The sequence below is a fragment of the Cupressus sempervirens genome, chromosome 4 (genome assembly GCF_028749045.1).
Source record: "Cupressus sempervirens isolate cs-2001-9-10 chromosome 4, ASM2874904v1, whole genome shotgun sequence".
Classification (NCBI taxonomy): Eukaryota; Viridiplantae; Streptophyta; class Pinopsida; order Cupressales; family Cupressaceae; genus Cupressus; species Cupressus sempervirens.
In genome coordinates, this window is record NC_143121.1 from 661,544,934 (window position 1) to 661,564,541 (window position 19,608).

Sequence of the window (19,608 nt, forward strand, 5' to 3'; positions counted from 1 at the left end):
TTTGTTGATCTTTAGGAGCATGAGTGGATGAAGGGGAAAACATGGATATGGTGGATGGGTGTATGTAAGGAACCAAAATGGAAGGAAGAGATGAAGGGTTTGGATGTGGAACATAGGGCCCTAGAATGGATCGAAGATAAGGACCTAGAATGGACCTGGAATATGGAGGATGGGTACATTTGGGTTTGGATGGAGGAATTGTGGAAGGCGTACGAACATCTTGAGATATTATTTCTTCAATGGGATGCTTATCATTTTCAATACAAGATGTGAGTCCATGTAGATGGGGTTCATGAGTGGATTGGATAGGCATGATACGATAATGTGGAGGAGTAGGATCGCAAGGGGGATTATGAGAGATAATAGGATTTGGAGATGGAGTGGGATCATGAAAAGAAAACGAAGGGGTGCCTTGATCTTGACTTAGAAGAGGATTATGGAGTGGAATGCATGGATCATGAGATGAAATAGGATCATGAGATGGAATAGAGGGGATGAAGCCATGAGATAGGGTGATTTGATCTTGACATGGAGGAATATTAGTGGATGGAGTGGAAGGAATATCTTCATGAAGTGGAGGAGCTATGGAGGCTAACTCTTGAGATGGAATGGAAGTGGTAAGGTGTGTGGTACATGGAATGTCTTGATCTTGGTTAGGAAGGGAATCATGAGATGGACTAGGGGGGATAAATGGATCTTGAGGGATAGGGGAATGATGGGATGGAGAAATGCTCAGATCTAGAGGAGAAGAGGCATCTATAATGTCATGCTTTGGAGGAAGGTCATGAGATGGAATTGGGTGTATGACTTTGGGTGATTGGCTCTCTTCATTTTTTATTTTACACTTAGCCAAGAGTGATGTGAAAAACCCCTTAGGAGGTGGGGATGATGTGGATTTTGGAGGACTATGATTGTGTGAAGGTTGAACTATGGGTAGGGGATTGCATGGAGGGTTGGGGTTGGATGGGACATGAGGACTAGGATCTTCAAAACATGGGGGAAGAGGACACATGGCATGAAAGGTGGCCTCTTTCTATTGACTTGCTAAAAGATAATTCTTTAATTTTTCCATTTCCATAGCAAGGGAATTTGTGTTGGAGGAAGTGTGTGAGCTAGGAATGGAATCGTATGTAGTGGAAGGGTAAGGAGGTGGATTTCCCTTGTCAAAGGCAGAGGAATAATGAACATGAGATGGATTAGATTTGGATATGAAGTGTTGGGGATGGATTTGATATGTAGGTTGAATGGGAGGTATAACTCCATATTGTCTTTGAATATTGTCAACCATTTGATTAAGCAAATTCAAATCCATAGATGCTAGAGGAAGAGTGATGAAAGATTTGATGATGGATGGAAGATGAACTTAGGACTAGGAGCTTTGGACTTTGTATTGATTTGATTTGAATTGAATTGGACTTGATATTGATTTGATTTGATTTGATGTGATTGAATTTGATTTGATTAAATTTGATGTTGATTAGATTGGATGAGGGTTTGATTTGATTTGATAAAAACCTTATCAGATTGAATGTGAGATTTGAATGAAAGTCCAATGTTTGTGACAATGCTCCTATGACCAAAGTAGAAGATTTGATGCAAAGTTGAAAATGAAATTAGAAAGATTGATTGATTTTGGATGAAGATGTAAATGGATTGAATTTGGAATTGATTAGAAATTACTAGATTTGACAAGGGATTGGATTAGAAGGATGATGATGTGGTTTCGACGACGAGGTGCAGATGCCTGCGAGACGGGCGGGGAAGCACATAGGGGCCATAGCGAAAGCGACAGAGAGATAGGCGTCGGGCTGCGACCGTGGTTGATGAGAACAGTGTAGGTCATAAAGTGCAGCGGCGGCAGTTTTCGACAACGAGGTGGGGCCGCCGGGGAGAAGAGGGAGCGGAGGTGTCGGGTAGGGGAGGCGGCTCGGCCGCAGTGGGAATTGTAGGGGGGAGCAGGGGGGAGGACATGGCGAAGGAGAGTCAAAGGAGTTAGCTGTGGGAGGAGAAGCGGTGGGTGAGGAGTGTTCGGCGAGCCAAGCGGCGCGAAGGGACGGTGGTGGGATTAGCCGCGGGTTTTGGGGTTTCGGGCCGAGAAGTGCAGTGGCGAGAGGAGTTTGGAGGCTGCGGTGGGCCAAGATTGGGGGGAGCCACCCGGAGTAGGGTGTTGGGGCCATGGCGAAGGAATTGCAGAGGGGAGGGGGGGCATCGAGAGATGGGAGAGCTGCCGAGGAGCGGCCGCGGGGGTGACGCTCGCGGGCGCCGCTAACCTACAGAAAGAACAAAAAATGATTTTTATTTGTATTTATTTATTTATTTTTTTGGTTAATTTTTAATTTTTAAATTTTTTTTTCTCTTTTAAATTTGATTTTTTGATTTTATGTAAAAAAAAAACTAACTAACAAATAATTTTTTACATATATAAATGGTAACCCCCCCCCCCCCCCCCATTTTTTTTTTAAAATCATGTTGCATAAAAATGTAATAAAGGAATAACACTAAGCAACTAATGCACATTCCTACATTATCATGCAAAACCTCAAAATATGAAAGAAGACATGTAAATGAACAACAAAATAGCACTATGCAAACCTCATGAAACCATCAAGTGTAGATGATTTCATTGCTCATGGGATATGGTTGCTCACAAATCCAGTAGCATAACAATGAGGTAGAAGGTGCTTGTGAAAATGAGGAGAGGGCTCTCCTTTTATAGGAAAATGGATGCAATGGATGGCTAATATTGAATGCAAGATGGATGGCTAGGATCTCTCAGGATCAATGAAGTGTCCATGAGGTGGAGGCCAAGTAGACTTCATGTGGATTAGGGTTTTGACCATTCAAAGGGGGCAAGATGCTCACACATGTGTGAGCAATTTTTGATGTGACATGTCAATGACAAGTGTAAGACGTGTGTAAGATCATGTTTCCTCACACATGTGTGAGACGCCTTTGAAAGTGATGGGTCAATGACATGTGTAAGAGGGTTGGAGGCTCAAAGTTTCTCACACATGTGTGAGACACCTTGGTTCACATGTGAAGGGGGACAAGGTTGTAAGTGTGTAAGAGTCACATGTCACATGTGACTAGGGTTTGCTAATCCTTTGATTAGGATTGTGCAAATAATTAAGGATGTGATTAGAAGGGAAACTAGGATTAATTAATGGGAAATTGGATTGACCTAGGTTAGAAGGATGGGTTAGGTTAGGGAAGTGAGGTTAGGTGAGTATTAAAGTTAGGAGCCATGTGCTCAAATAGTATTAAATTTAATATTTAATTCCAAAAGGGATTAGGCAAGGATTAATTAAGTAAACAAAGTACTTAATTAAAGGGGATGGGTTAGGATTTAAATAAACCTTAGTTTGTTTAAATCAAGAAAAGGTGAACATAATTAAATAAATGTAAAATTTATTTAATTAAAGGTAAGGGAATTAAATAAATAATAAATATTTATTTAATTGGTCAAGACACATGATTTGGACAATTTTAGGTGTCTACACACGGATTAAAATAAAACCAAATACAAGGTTGGTGGAGTTCCAAACAATGTTGTGGGAGAGAGCGTTGCAATGGTATATTCAATGTAAGTAGAGTGCTCCCATATTGATGACTAGGTCAAAAATCAATAAAAAAAAAGGGCATTTAATAAATAACTTGCATTTAATTTTCACAATGGATCAATGCATGATTTGAGTTTTCATTTGGGTTATTTTCTTATTATTATCACTTTTAAAAATTAGATTTTCAAATTTAACCCTAGTTTTGCATAAGTTGGATATATATTGCATATCTTGTGTTTGTTTTTTTTTTTTGTTGCAAGCGAGTGTTCAAGTGTAAACAAAAGGTATAACAGAGAAAAAGACACGTTGCAAGGATTATCAGGTATTTTGTTAGATCTCTATAGAATTTAGATTTAGAACTAAAATGAACATCTCATGTGTCTAGCTTGAGTGCTTTTACATACTTTCATCGATTCACACTTCATTTGGTGCTCTAAAATTGGATCTAGATTTTCTTTCATGCATCTATGTTTCACATAGAAATTAGGCCCTATGAACACTATTTGGGAGATCTTGAGAGATTGAGCTTCATTCATTTTCTTTACATGTGAAGCTCCTCTTAACGATGGATCCCCTTGTAGGTATGGAAGGATATATTTTATTATCTCACTATTCCACTTGGATTTGTCCTCAACATCCATTAGTACTTTCTCTTTTGAAATTGGTGGTGTTTGTTGTTGGATTTCTCAAAAATTTAGTGGGGTGATTTCAAATTAGCGTGTCAAAGAATCTTGTTTGCTATGTTTGGGTAAACTGAAGAGGCTAGAGGAGTATGCAATGTTCCCTTTTGGGCACATTAGAAACTTGGAACCTTTGAATCCAAACCAAATTCCCATGTGATACAACTTTGTGAGTCTTCTTTGATTAGAGAGGGTTAAACTGTAGTGAACATTCCCTTTATTGGGTCAACCACATGGATGGAACCTCATGCAGTAATAGCCATTTTTGATGACATAGTAGCAACTAATATATAAATATCCTTGTGGGGGAAATCCTCATGGGTGTAGTCTTTTGTTGGGCTGTCAGATCTCCTCGGTATCTTTGATTGATTAAATTCTCAAAATATATCAAAACCCTGGTGCGCCAAAATTGGATTTTGCCCACTCTAGATTGCAAAAGCTATAGAGTTTTACATTACTAAGAAACATAGTGCTACAAAATTTTCTTTTCTAGGACAATGGGCATGATTGGAAAACATTTTGAGAACATATACAGTAGCGATTCTAGGGATTAGATTAATACAACGACACTATTCTTGTTCATGTGCATGGTTGCTTTGTCCCTTACTCATTGTTTGAAGATGTTTTCTTGAAATCCCTATTTATTGTCTTGTGTGCCTAGTTTATGATTCAAAATTTGTCACACAAAGTTGGATATTTAAAACAAACAAAATCTAAGTTCCTGAGTGAAGACTTTATGATCAAACTACTTTGTTATCCTATTATTTCTAGTCCCTCTATGTTAATCTGGTTCAAACTGGGCTACTTACCCCATTGTTAGAAACTTTTTTGCACCTTGGGTTATTGTGCTTTAACCTCTTGAATTAGTAATCATTGATTTTTCAAGAGACCTTTTTTGGACTTGGTGAGTTAGAGATCTTCCTTGTTGAGAAATATATACCTTGGATTCTTTGATATTATGCTTGGAGTGTCTTAATAATTTCTTGTCTATCCACTTTCATAAAACTTCAATTTTAATTATTTATAATTTGGGTAAATCATCCTCCTAGTCCATATGTGCTAGGGTATTCACCCAAAGTTGTGGGCACCTCTGTGGTAGTGTTGGTTTATGCCTATTACAAAATTCTATCGTATCACATCTCTTTTGGACAAGTGAAGTGTTTTTACTATCCTAGTTTGGTACCAACATTTCTTAGGGTTATCTTATCAAATAGTACCTTTTCTTTCATGTTTATTACAAGTGCTATTATATGTTTCTTAACATTCGAATGAACTAAAATGGTATCAAATTTTTCAAAATGACTCTTGGTCTTCTTTCTTCTTCATCTTCCATCTCTTTCTAATCTTCCATTTCCATTATTTCTCTTCTTCATGTCTTCTTGATTCTTTTCCTCCTATTATCATATAGCCTACCTTCTTCTATTCATTCTTTCTCTTCTTCCATGCTTGATTCTTCTTCTTCTAAAACCATGGATATTAAATATCTTGTTAGGGACCCTCATTTGAGCATAAATGAGCTTGACCTCCTTATTGAATTTGAAAAGTTTTGTTACTCCAATAGATATATGGATGCTAACCTTGTGAGAAAAATGATAGAAAAAGGGAAGAAATTAGACGTTCTTGCTAGGATCATACGCAGGACCATATCATGATATCCCTCTTCCAAATATTTCTTATCTTCCAAATCTCACCACGATTCTTCTAGATATCATTCACATTTCTCATCTTCTAAGTCTTATCATGATTTTTCTAAATATCGTTCACATTCTTCATCTTCTAAGTCTTATCATGATTCTTCTAAATATCATTCACATTCTTCATCTTCTAAGTCTTATCATGATTCTTTTAAATATCATTTACATTCTTCATATTCCAAGTCTTACCATGATTCTTCTAAATATCATTCGTGTAGGTCTTCACCTACCTCTTCTTCATGATATCATTCTTCTTCTACTTCTACCAAGAGTCTTATTCCTCTTATTGAGACATACCATAATGAACAACATGAAAAGTCTTGTGATATGTCTATCTATAATTCCTATAGTGACAATGATTATGATAACAGTGACTATTATATTCCTACGAGTCCTAAAAGTCCTCCTAGTCCTATGCTTGTGCTTAAGGGGGATGAGTCACAAATATATATTGATGGTAATCCATATGACTCAAATTTTGAAAACAACATTGATAAATTTTGTGAACAATACTTAAATGATAAATCTGCAATTTTTAAGGAAGAGAAAGCATTTTTTTGCACTAAAATAAAACATCAATGGCATAAGAGTTCCTCTTCTAAGAACCCTCATGCTGAAAATAATGATTACACTATTGAGCAAGATCATGTTAATGTTGAACTTTTGCCTTCTGATGCTTCCCTTCCATCTTCTACTTTCTTCACTATCCATACATCCCCTAAAGTTTTTGAGTCTCTCAAATCTTCTACCAATCCTTCATCCAACAAAGATTCTAATTCTTTTCATGTGGTTCCCTATAGTTATCGTCAAAGGCTACCTCTTAAAGAAACTCAAGTTAACCTTCACTTGGCTGCAAATACTTTTGATAATGCTAAACCTAAAGAGCCTAATCCTTCATGTGTTATAATGCCTACTTCAGCTATTCCTTCATCATCTATTCCAAAGTCTTCCATACAATTCCAACATGCTTCCTTCTCCTTAGGAGTGGTTTCATGTCAAGAGGACTCTAAAAATGATAAAGAAAAGAATATAAAGAAAGATCAAGATCAAGAACCCTCCATGTCATCCAATTATTTTCATGATGTCTCTGATCCATTTCATGGTTCTTTTGATCCTTTGTACCCTTCTTCATTCATTCCACCATGTCTTAAGTCCTCTCCTAAGCAAGATCAAGCTACTACTTACACCACTGAGCTTATTGACAATCAAAATGACCTTAATACAATTGCACCTTCCAAAGATGATACTTCCATAAAGGTTATTAAAAATAGTATTGTTACTTCCCATGTTGAGCATGTTGAAAATCAAGAGAAAAACTCCACACGTATGCTATCCAAAGATCCTTGTCAAGATCAAAGTCTTCCATCTTCTTGTTCTACCACTCCATGTTCCCTTCCACTTTCTACTCTACCTAGGTCTTCTCAAGCTTCAAGTACTCCCATCAAAGAAGTTGTGCCTCTTCAAGATGTTCATGATCCTATTGAAAATCCAAATGCTCACTCTAAAGATGTTGATGTCCTTGATTTTCATATAGATATTGATGGACTTATTGATTATGCTTTTGCATCTTCCACACCCATCCTTGGACCTCCCCCATCAATACTAAATGCTTCACATCTTCCTTCCATCTTGGGTCCTTATGTCCCTTCACTTTCTATCATGCCACAATTTTACAAGGTCAAACATACCAATGTTAATTAGGGTAAAACATAACATTTATTTATTTATTTATTTGTTTTTGTTTTGTAAGGTTTCACATCGATGTTTGAATTAGGAAAATTATTAGAGATATAGAGATGTGCACCCAACTTGAATTTTCAAGTTTCTCTTGTGAGGGATACTTTTTCCCTAGTAGAAAAGTTATGCAAGGTGCTAGGATGTTAAACTCTTAATTTCTCTCTTTTTGTTTCTTACCCTATATAAGCAGTAATCAATTCATTTTCTTACACAAGTTATGTTGAGAGAATGCTATTTTTTTGTTTAAGTTCTTGTTCTCATTATTGTAGTGCAAGTTTTTAAATCTCAAATTCTATTTATCCTAGGTCTCTTCCAATTTGGTTATTGATTTTGAAGATTTATTTAACCTAATTGTATATCCTTTATCTTCATTGTTTTATGCTAACCTAACAATAAATATTTCTTTATTTCTAAAATAATATTACGTTGTAATTTATCTAAACCATAGCCTTGGAAGCATAAAACATCTCTTTAATATTATTATTTTTCTTTTAACCTTAAAAATTATACCACCAACCTATAATTATAACTAAGACCACTAAAGTGGGAATTATATCTACCTCATAATCCATGCATAACCCCTAAACTCAAACATCCTATACTATCCCTTCTGCCCATAAATATCTACATTATCATTTACACATTATAAATGCATAATCTTTACAACTATACGTTTTAACTTTATTTTACAAACCTTTTGTTGCCACGTGAGCTAAGTCTTCCTAGGCATGAGTGGAAGCAGTATTTAATAAGCATTAACATTTAAGCCCTTCACATCTTGAAGCATGGTCACCTACCCTTCTTGTTTTTGCTGCCCATGTGATTGGCTTGGACTTAGAACATGAGGAAAGGAAGAATTTGAATTGTTAAGTCACCCACCACCATTAATGAGCTTGGTTAAAATGGAGGCACCCAAGATATGTTGGGGTCTACACCAAGACTTGAGGTAAGTTTAATTTGGTTGACTTGAGTTATATATTATTTGCATTCTGCCTCCATTCGACCTAGGGAAATGGGTGGGGATGTGGCCATCCCCACTTGGATTTTCCCATTGTTTTTTTTTTGTTTTCTTCTATTAGTATTTTCCTAAGTTTAGATTAGGAATACATAAACAATGAATTTTTTTTGTCTCCCCATTTATTGTGTCAGGTCCTTGAGTTGTCAATAATGATTAATATAAAGTCACATCTTATAAAGGCTAAGTTAGCAGTTTTCTTAATTTGGAGTTTTTTTTTGAAAAAAGTTTACTTGACTAACTAAGTATTGTTATTTTATTGAAGGTTTATTATTTTATTGGTCTGTAATAGAATGAACTTATTTCTTATGTATCCATACATTTTCCATAATGTTTTTTAGGCAACTCCAGGTCTCTTTTAACTTATTTATTGTCTAGTTCTTGAAGACATTCTCCATATATATTAAACTTGGATTTTATAATGGTCTAATACTAAATTGCACATCATCAACATCCATTTTAACTAACAATATAACATAAAACATCTAGTATGCCATTATCAAAAAAAACAATCTTAATTGCAACAAAAAGAACTCAAGATTTCTTAAACTGATTTGTAGAGCATCAAGAATGCATTAAGGAAACTTCCATATCACCTATTCTCTATGAATATACTATCTCCCATACCTTTACTATCGAATGCATGTTTCACAATAAATTTTATTTCCAATGTAGAACATTTACAATTAACCTTATTCCCATGAAATTTTAAGAAACTGAAGGTATCAACTAATAATGCTTAGTTCTTTTTCCATGATTTAACATGATGCAAATTGTTTTCTCAACATATACTAAAATTTAAGAAATGATATATCAAGCTCAAAATCAACACCCTAACAATAATCATAAGGTGGTGGAAACATTCTCAAAACTACACAATGAAGAAGCACATGTCAAGATAGCTCAAAGTCTTTCTACATGAAGCCACCAATAACACATTGTATGCTTATCCTAAATGGGGGTCCTTTTCATCTTTTCATCACCAACCCAAAAGAAGTCTTCTTCTACACCCATACTAAACTTCATGTCTATCAAGGTTTCCAAATTCTTCAAGCAAAATCCTGCAAAAACAAGGCAAAATGGGAACCATGGAGGCTCACCTCCCAACCTAGGCCTCAAGGAGGTCACCCACCGAGCTTGGAGAAACAAGGTATAAAAAGTTTCATGCTTCACATTCACATGCCATGCATATGCACAATAAATTGACAGGATTACACAACATACTCTCAACACACCCCATCCCAAGGCTTTCCACAAAGATTCAAAAAATGAATCAAGAATCGGGTGAAGGTGGGCTCTCATCATGAGGAGGATTGCATAGCCTTCAAAATTCACATCTTTTCAATATCAAAATTCCCTTTTGGGGCAATCAACATTCTCCCTTCTACATACCTCCTTGTACCTCCCAAAAAGCAAGTGAGCAAGATCATTCACATTCCATAGAATAAATACAACCATCTCCACACAAGGGAGGATTCCTCAACTCCATGTGTGAGCCCAACTAACCCCTTCACCCCAGGCATCTCTTCCCTACCAAGGGTGAGTGATGCCTCACACCCAATTCACAAGACATAGATCATGAAACAACAAAATCAAGAAAGACTCTCAAAACTCTACCCACGTGCAACATACCACAAAGATCCATTCACAAACACACCACAAGACACCACAATACCATCATGAAATGAAAACCATCATTTCTATTCTACATGCAGAATAAAGAAGCTTTATGGATCATGTTACCAACCTTCCTCCAAGCAAGGCAATGAATAATTGTGGTAGAGCTCCCTCCTTCTTCAAACCCTATTAGTCTCTAAAGGTAGAGAGTTGCCAAGTGAGGTTCAATTTAGCCATGCCTCTATTTATAACCCTCTTATTTTCGGATTCAATGAAGAATGTCATTTTCATGGGGTCTCCTAGGTCCACTAGACACCATAGAGGTCATTAATAACCCCCTAACCTATATTACTAACATGGGTAAGGTTAATTTTAATCACAATTTACCTTAAAGTTACTTTATGACCCTTCTAAAGCTAGGTAATTCAAATTTCAAATTTTCTTTCCAAAGGTGATAACCTTGTCCTTTTCTAACTAAGGCAATAAACAAAGTTCTCAATCAAAGCATTTAACATGGAGCAAGGTGGCCACATGATCCATTGATGAATAACATGTCATTTCACATAACAAGCGCAAGTGTCAAGTGACACACACATAAATCACACATTCACAAAATAAGCACACCACAATGAGGTTTACGAATTTTACAAAGATTCACCTTGGCAGAGTCATTAAACATGTGTCTATACCTTGTTTCCTTGTTAAGTTTCCATGGTTCAAATTTCTTGCACACTGAACTTAAACATTAGTAACCCAATAAAATAATATAGAATACATACAAACACGTACAACATTGATCCAATACCTCATACTTCTCATTAACATATACAATCAATTATCATCTAATCATTTCTATTCTAAGTACTATCAATAAAAAATTGCAATATCATATTCCATTTAACTTTCATCTAAGTGCATATTCAAAACATTGCATTATCATTCTCATAAAATATTTACAGCATTGAAATATCGAATATGTGTATCAACAATAATCCTTCTTACTATGAATCATTTTCAATCAGAGTATCATCACAACTCTTTCTCACATAACAATGAAACTCTAAGTCATCTTTAGTGAATTGTAAAAACAATATAAAATGGATCTTAACATATATGTTCTAAGTTAAAATCACTAATGTGCAAATTGGTTAACTAGTAACTTTAGGTTGAGTTAAACATAGTAATGTTCCTAGAAATATCCCGTTATCACATTATGAGGGGTTTGTCTGATTTTCCAAGTTTAACTCCACAGACTGTTAGAATGTTTCAATCATTATGTCATAATAATTTAGAACCAATTTCAAACATATCCATATACTCGATTATCATCATAACCTATGCTCATAGTTGTTCTTAGTAGGTTGAAAGTTATTTTATCCTTCCTAACAGCCTAGTAGATCATCCTTTGTCTTGAACATTTCAAATCTCATTTCCATGTGGTCTTATCTTATCAACCTAATGTTATTGGATAGAGTATCAAAATCTACATTAGCCTCCTATAGGATCCCTTAAATCATTATTAGTAAAAACAAAATGTCAATCATAATTCAATTATCTTCCAACCATATTTATTTCATCAGGATCTAGACTAGGGTGTTAGTGGCCTTACACTTTCCCCTCCAAACTCTCTAAATTCATCATCCATCTTGGGTCCTTATGTCCCTCCCTCTCCTATCTTTCATCAAGATCAATGTGGATGCATATTCTTGAATCCTTTTCATCCACCCACTCACCTAAACCCGTCATATCATCCTTCTTCTTCCACAAGTCCCAAGTCTTTTGGAAGTAACTTGAATGTTCAATACAAGAAAAAGAAGCAATGCAAGAATTCATATAAAAAATAAGACCACCATGTCTCCTCTAATCGACGTGGGGAATAAAGTCAAAAGAGATATCTAAGAAAAAAAATTATAAGACAAGTATGGGTTCCAAAATCCATCATTGCAGATATTATCTCTACATCATCAAAAAGAAATGAAAAGAGGCAGGTGGCTATATGGATTCCAAACTCTCTCTTTAGAGAGTCTAATGTTGAATAGTAATTGAAGTTGACATTCAAGCTTCCCAAGAATTCCACTTCATCTTCTTCCAAAAGCATTCTTCCATTCCATGTGCCTAAACTGCAACCTCTTATATCCACTCACCATATTCCTTCATTCACATTTTCTTCATCCCCTCGCCACCCTTCAAGGTGTATGTTGACATTGATCTTGCCTTCATTTTCATCTTCCAATCTCACTCACTTTTCATAAATCCATACCCTCCATTCTTGTCTTCCATCTTCCTTTCCCTATCAACATCTTTGAGCATATCATTTCAACTCCTTTCCATGTAATGGTTTAAACTTTCAAGGAGCATTATCTAAAAAGCTTGAATTCTTCTAAAAAATTCAAAAAAAATTTGAAAAAAAGAAAGAAAAAAAATGAAAATTTTGAAAATGTGCCTTGGTGAAAACCTGGTAATCAGGCACCTTGGTAGCAAAAGTAAAGAGAAATAAATTCATCCTATGGTGAAAACCACTCCCTTGTGATACCTTGGATAAGTACCATGATGAAAACCTGACAATCAAGCATCATGCATAGTTCTTCTACATCTTTCACCCATTTTGTCTTCTCTCTTTGATCTTGACAATGTTGACCAATACACAAACATTTGGCTATCTTGTGAGCTATCTTATGATGATCTTGTTTTCATTCCTTTCATGTTTAGCCTTCATATCTATTTTCCTCCATTCATTCTAGTTTTTCGCTATCATTTTCCCATTTACCCCTTTGATCTTGATCTAATAAAAAAAAGTAAAATGCGATGCTATGAAGCCTCTTGACATTTCTACTCCTTTGGATTGCATATTTCCCACTTTTACATTATGCTTTCATGAATTATCTTATGTTAGCCTTTCATTTCTTGTTCAAATGTGCTTTACATGACAAGTTTTCCCTAGCTTGGGTACTATTGAGGAGTTTTCCCTTGATGATTTCTTCCCTTTATTCTCCTTCATTCTCTTGTCTTTCATTTATTCCACCATCTTGCTAATCACTCTTGTCCTCCACCCTACTTGACATTGGGACTGCACGATGTGATCTTTCTTGAGAGTTTCATGCCCATTCTGTCTGGGGGCATTGTATATTCTTTGTACATATTTATTGATCCTAAAAAAATATTTAAAAATGATATATTTCAAAAATCTAAAAAAATGGTATATTGTGAAAATTCTAAAAAAAATTATAAAAAGTCCTGAAAAAATTTTAAAAAATAAAAATCAAGTGGTGAGAACCTAGGAAAAAGTGCTACTTGAGGCCTTTGCACCCCTATTTCTTAGCCCTTGTCCTTGACACTTGGCCTTTCTCCACCATGCCTTGTCCTTGTTTCCTTGGTTTGGAATTGGTCTTTCTAGGGGGCATAAGTGTGTTAGCTTCGATCTCTTGGATGAGTTAGTCTTTAGGACACCTCACAAATGGTGTTTTTCAACACCACCCCAATTGTATTTTTTTTCAATACAACCCTTGACATTGAGTGTTTTTCAACACTTATCAGTTTGGTCTTAACCAGTTTCATCATGTGATCTTCCCTGCTTGCAAGCATTCGATCCTTATCCTTCACTAATAGATTAGGGGTCAATTTGTGACAACGGGCAAATGTTATGTTGTTTTGGGTTTTTTTTTTTGAATTATAGCCCGACGACGTTGCAATTGCGACGTCAGGCATCACAATTTCGACATCATTGGGTTATAAGAAGAAAAAAAAAGGGCGCGTTGGTTGTCATTATACACTTCAAGAGTTTCTGATCGAGGGTCCCTACATGGAGTGACAAATTTTTTGAAGAAAGGCGCCGCCATTGAGAGTCGAGCATTCTGAGTGGAGTAAGGGGAAATTAAGGGGAAATTACAGCCGAACAAGCAAGAGGGTGCAAAGATTTTAGGAGAAGCATTGACTCTATGGATTCCAGGGTTCATGCAAAAGAATCAATCAATTCACACATCATGATCTCCCTTCGGAGATCCCATTGAAGTGTGAATGCATCGGCTTCCTCTTTGATTCAAGGGCACGGATTCAAGGGCACAGAATCAGTTGCATCAGTTTCCAACTGAACAGTTTATGAGAGGTGCATGTCGAGAAGTATTGTTTGAATTTTTTTATCAATGGCTCTTGATCCTCTTACTCTTACCATATTGCTACTTTTGTTTGATAATTTGAGTCTTCATTTTATTCTCAGAGGATTTTGTGACTTTCTTGTTTGATGAATTCTTTATGATTTTTTAAATAAAATATTTCTCTTTTAGTCTTGCTTGTCAACATATCATAGGTTAATAAAACTGAAAGCTTTCTTTTAGATAGATTTATTTTTAAAAAGAATGTTGAAATCTCTTGCATTGGAAAAATATTTCTAAAACATTTGATATACTCTTCATTCCTGCTAGTACTCAAGAAATTCACAGACATGGTCATTAGGTGCCTCTTAGAAAAAACTATTTCAGTGAAGACCACTACCATACTTCTATTCTGAAAGCTACTTACATAATTTTCATTTTTTTCTTAATGTAGATGCTACCTTTTTTCAAAGCTTCAACCAGTAGTAAACTTTGTGCTTCATTTTCTGAGTTATATCTTAAAAATATTCCCACTTGTGTAATGAAGTTAACGTGTCTTAAAAATCTGATAGCTTTTACACTAACACTACTCCTTGTTGCATGTTGATGATATAGTTTTTCCTATGTATAACCTCTATTGTGGACTATTCTTAAGTTATTTTTATTTTAGATCCTACAAGAGTTGTACTCCTCTCTTTGAAATTTTGAATAGATCATTTGTTGGGTCTTCAATAATATATTAGGCATGTTCTATTTGTCATAGGAAAGCTTAGTATAGTTCTATTATAAGAAATTCTACTTGATGCCTTTGAATTTCAAAACATTACTTTTGCTATATCAATGCCATGTTCATAAAAATCTAAACCTTCTAAAAAAATGCTTCTATAAAATATTGTGCTTAGTAATACTCTTAGAACTTTATATGTGGATATCTCCTATAGGTTTTTTGAAGATTTTTCGCATGAGAGCTATTTTGGGCCATTCTGTACAAAACCCATATCATTAGATAGATATCAAATTGATGAATCAGATTGTGACTCATTGGGACACTAAAAAAAATCAAGGAAGGAACTCTAATATCATTAGTTTAAAGGGAAATCATCATATGTTCACAAGTCTTTATAGCAAGGGAACATTACAGTAAAATTCTAAATCTACTCTTCACAAATAAAAGCCTAATCTACACTAAAGTAATTATTGATCCTTACAAAAATAAGGATTTCTACACTTTGAAAGTTAGTCTATAGATGCAAATCAATACATGATGGATATGTAGTCATTAGAACCAAGTCTCCATGTTAATTAGTTGATTAAGTTTGAATCTCAAATGTAGGATAACTCAAGTGGATGAGTTGGAACATTAAGGAATATTTTTTATTAGGGAAAAACTAGTCTTTGAAGGGGATCCAAAACCCTTTACAATAAAATGTTTAAGGGGACATGGTACCCCACTAAAATTAATAGCTACAATAGAAAAAGTATTACAAGACAACAACCCAAAACAAGAAAACAATTGACAACTAAAATAAAGTTAAACAAAGATCCACTTGCCCAAAAGTTAGCACAATGTTAAAGCCACACATAACATAATGATTCTATCTATCAAGGAGACCCACGGGGTTTAGAAAGGCTCCCTGAACCTCATCATTGGGTTTTGACTTGGCTCCCATAGCCACCACTATGGGTTTTAACATGGCTCTCAAAAACATCATCACCCACAACCTTAGAAGATCAATCATCAAAAATCCAACTAAAACTTTGGAGTTTTGGAATGCTCCCAAATTTTGAATTGGATCGCACAATTATTTTGATAGGATTCCCAAGTCTTTTAAAAATCACATACCTCATAGAAATGATCATTAGAAAGTTATCTGAAACTCTAGGTTTTAAGAAGACTCCCAAAACCTCCATGGGATTTATTTTGGATCCCACAACCATAATGGGATTTTTAGAGGATCTACAAAAGAACACAATTTTTTTAAAGGATCCCCAACCCTTCAAAATGGGATTAAACTTGGCTCCCATAACCAAAATGTCACCAGAAAAAAAGAGACCCCACCAATCATCCATAGTTGTAATGTGTATTTGGCATTTTTTTCGATAAATTCCCTATGTGAGCAAAATCATGACTGATTTATCATATCTCTATTTTATGCAATCTGAGAAAACTTTTCATGGTTTTGTTTGATCAAATACACATGGATTCTTGTCCATGGGTTCTTGCAAAGAAGAGGGAATATGAGTAAGATTATAGTTAAAAGTCTAACTATCTATCTCAAACTTACAGGTATGTTCTACATGTGACCTGGTATGGTACCTATCTTATCGATTCAAAGTATTCACCCTTGCACCTCATCAACCTTGTAAAGTTTCCTCCACACTGTCATTTTATTGATAGCAATAATATAGCATGAAGTTCAAACAACCTTTTAAAGATAAAGATTCTATACAAATAAAGCATATATGTTACAGTTCAAACTTTGCTAAAAGAGATTTAAGATATGCTTGGGACTGAATGGCTCAGTCGCCACCTGCTCCTTGTAGCTTTTAAAACCTTCAATGATCACCTTGAGTGCATTACTTAGTGATTAGCCTATTGCATAATATAATACAAGTGTTTGAACTTAAACAAAACATTGTTGGAAATATTGATGACACGTGCACATCAATTAACATGCTTTTGAACATGAACAAAGAAGCAACCCAAAGCAAGCCACATAAACACAGCACCACCAAAACTACAAAATAAAATTGTTGGCAATTATTTTAAAGCTATATCATGCTAAAAACTTATGCAAGGTAGTAGCAAAATCATGAAAAACAATCAATATAAAAAAGCGCATTCTCTTTGTAACATTTTTTACTGGAGGTAGATTCCTAATTTTTGTTTGATTGGAGGTAGATTCCTGATTCTTTGCCTTAGAACACTATCATCTTCAAAATCCTATATGAAATCTATATGACCATTTCATTTCTTTAATATGCCCTATGGATGTCCCTATCTAACTATATATCTTTTAATTGCATATAATAACTAATTTATGTGCTTTTTCATGACTATGTAATTTATCTTAATTTTTTGACTATGTTCAAGAAATTTTTTTTTTCTTGCAATTTTAGGTATGGATTTTACAATGAATGTCTACGAAAATATGGAAATGCAAATGTATGGAAGTATTTTATAGATCTCTTTGATTACTTGCCACTGACAGCCCTTATTGAAAGCCAGGTAAAGAAAAAGATATTATACACTATTTTGTTGGTACCTTGTGCAACATAACAAACTTGTTCTTACTATCAGAAAATTTAGCAAACTTGCCCACAAGCTGAGTTAATATTCACCCAAGACTGTGCTAACTCCAACATATGGTTGAATACATAAGATCCTCTTCAGTTAGGGTCCAATAACATGATTGTCAAGGCCAAATCACTTGAGTATAACAACATACATATACATCAATTTGCTACATTACAATATCCATGAATACATGCATGACTCTTACTAAAATTGGAAGAGAGAGAGAGAGAGGTGCAGAAGGAACTCATGTAGGTGCCACTAAATCCAATTTAATACTTGTACACCGATCCCCAAGAGTGCCTTGTCACACCACTCAATCATGTGGTACTCTCAGGTCCACCTCACTATGCTTGTGGAGATAGTCACATAGCCCAAACAAGAACACAAGGAATACAAGGAGGTATAAGCATACTCACACCAATCAATGTATATAGAGTGTAAATAAATCATAGGCTTATTTAACAGAAAACATGGAGCAACACAACATGAAGCAATGGCCACAATGCAATATCTAAACACACTCAATCAACCAATACCCAAGAGGTGCTATTCATACTACTAGGACTTCAGTGGTTGAGTACAGTGCATAGGGAATGTCATCACATGCCCATACACATGTGTCAACTATCCTCACAAGTCACCCATTTCCTTGAGGAAGTGCTCATGGTATTATTCTCATGGATTTAATTGTGAAACTACCCTCACAAGTCACCCATTGCCCTGAGGTAGCACTCTTGGTATTCTTGGGGATTTAATTGTGAAACTACCCTCACAATTCAGCCATAGCCTTGAGAAACTGCTTATGGTGTGCTCGAGGATTTGATTATGCATATTGCCCTCAGAAGTCACCCATGGCTTAAACTTTTCAAAGAAGGTAACAATATAAACTCAAAAGACTTGATTGGTCTTCACTAAGAGTGTAGGTCCCAAGATGATCACACAATATAATAACATGACTCCATTGGCGAACATGCCAAGAGGGTGGATCTCAATAAGATCTCACATTACCAAGAAATATCCCAATATATTAATATACCAAATCACAATATCCACAACATCTCATAGATCCCCTTTTACAAGCAAAGGCAATGTGCAACAAGCATACTCAATTGGCATCTCAGCCAAGAGTATGAATCCCTAAGTGATCCAAAGTACATTTCACATCACATAGCCATATAATAGCATATGTAAAGTTTAAGTGTATTACCACAAAGAATATAACCTCAAAATGACAAATGTCCAATCATGCACATATGCACACTCAATCGACCTGTGACAAACTAAAAATCACAGAGAACTCAATTATTGGTGAAGAGAAAATAACATTAATGATAAATGAATAAGTATTTTAAGGCATCAACATTTATTATAATAACCCCATCCCTTCCAAAAAGTTTAAATTCTTCTAGATTATTCAAAATGGCAACATTTGGACAGCGTAATCATTCTTATATATTCAAATGTTAGGACATTGACCCTTTCATATCTGATCACCATTTAAACCATCATAATAATAATGTAATTAAATATATGCATTTAAATAGCATTTAAATAGCAACAATGAGTATATATCAAATCTCTAAACCAGATAATAACAAAGCATTATCAACAACAATATGTCAACAAATCAATAACCAGATAATTTATGTGCTTTTTCATGACTATGTTTGACTCATATAATTGTGATCTCTCTAGCACTATGATGTCATTTAATATGTCTTGCTAAAACTTGTAAATTTTGTTCCTTTTGCCATGTCATATAATATGTCTTGTCTTGTAGCTTATATGTTTTGAAATTGTTGTTAGGCCTTGTAGCTCGTATGATTTGATTGTTGGAGAGCTTCTACGGCTAAGCAAGAAGGCCATTGCACAAGTTATATAGCCACGCGCTCAGGTATGAAAATTGCATATTTTTTAAT

General features: G+C 35.1%; 1 pseudogene; it reads left to right on the forward strand.

The window, feature by feature from the left end:
- The first annotated feature begins 2,175 nt into the window (after window positions 1–2,175).
- Window positions 2,176–19,608, forward strand: part of LOC149562991 (cytosolic isocitrate dehydrogenase [NADP]-like) — a 35,839-nt pseudogene continuing 18,406 nt past the window's right edge.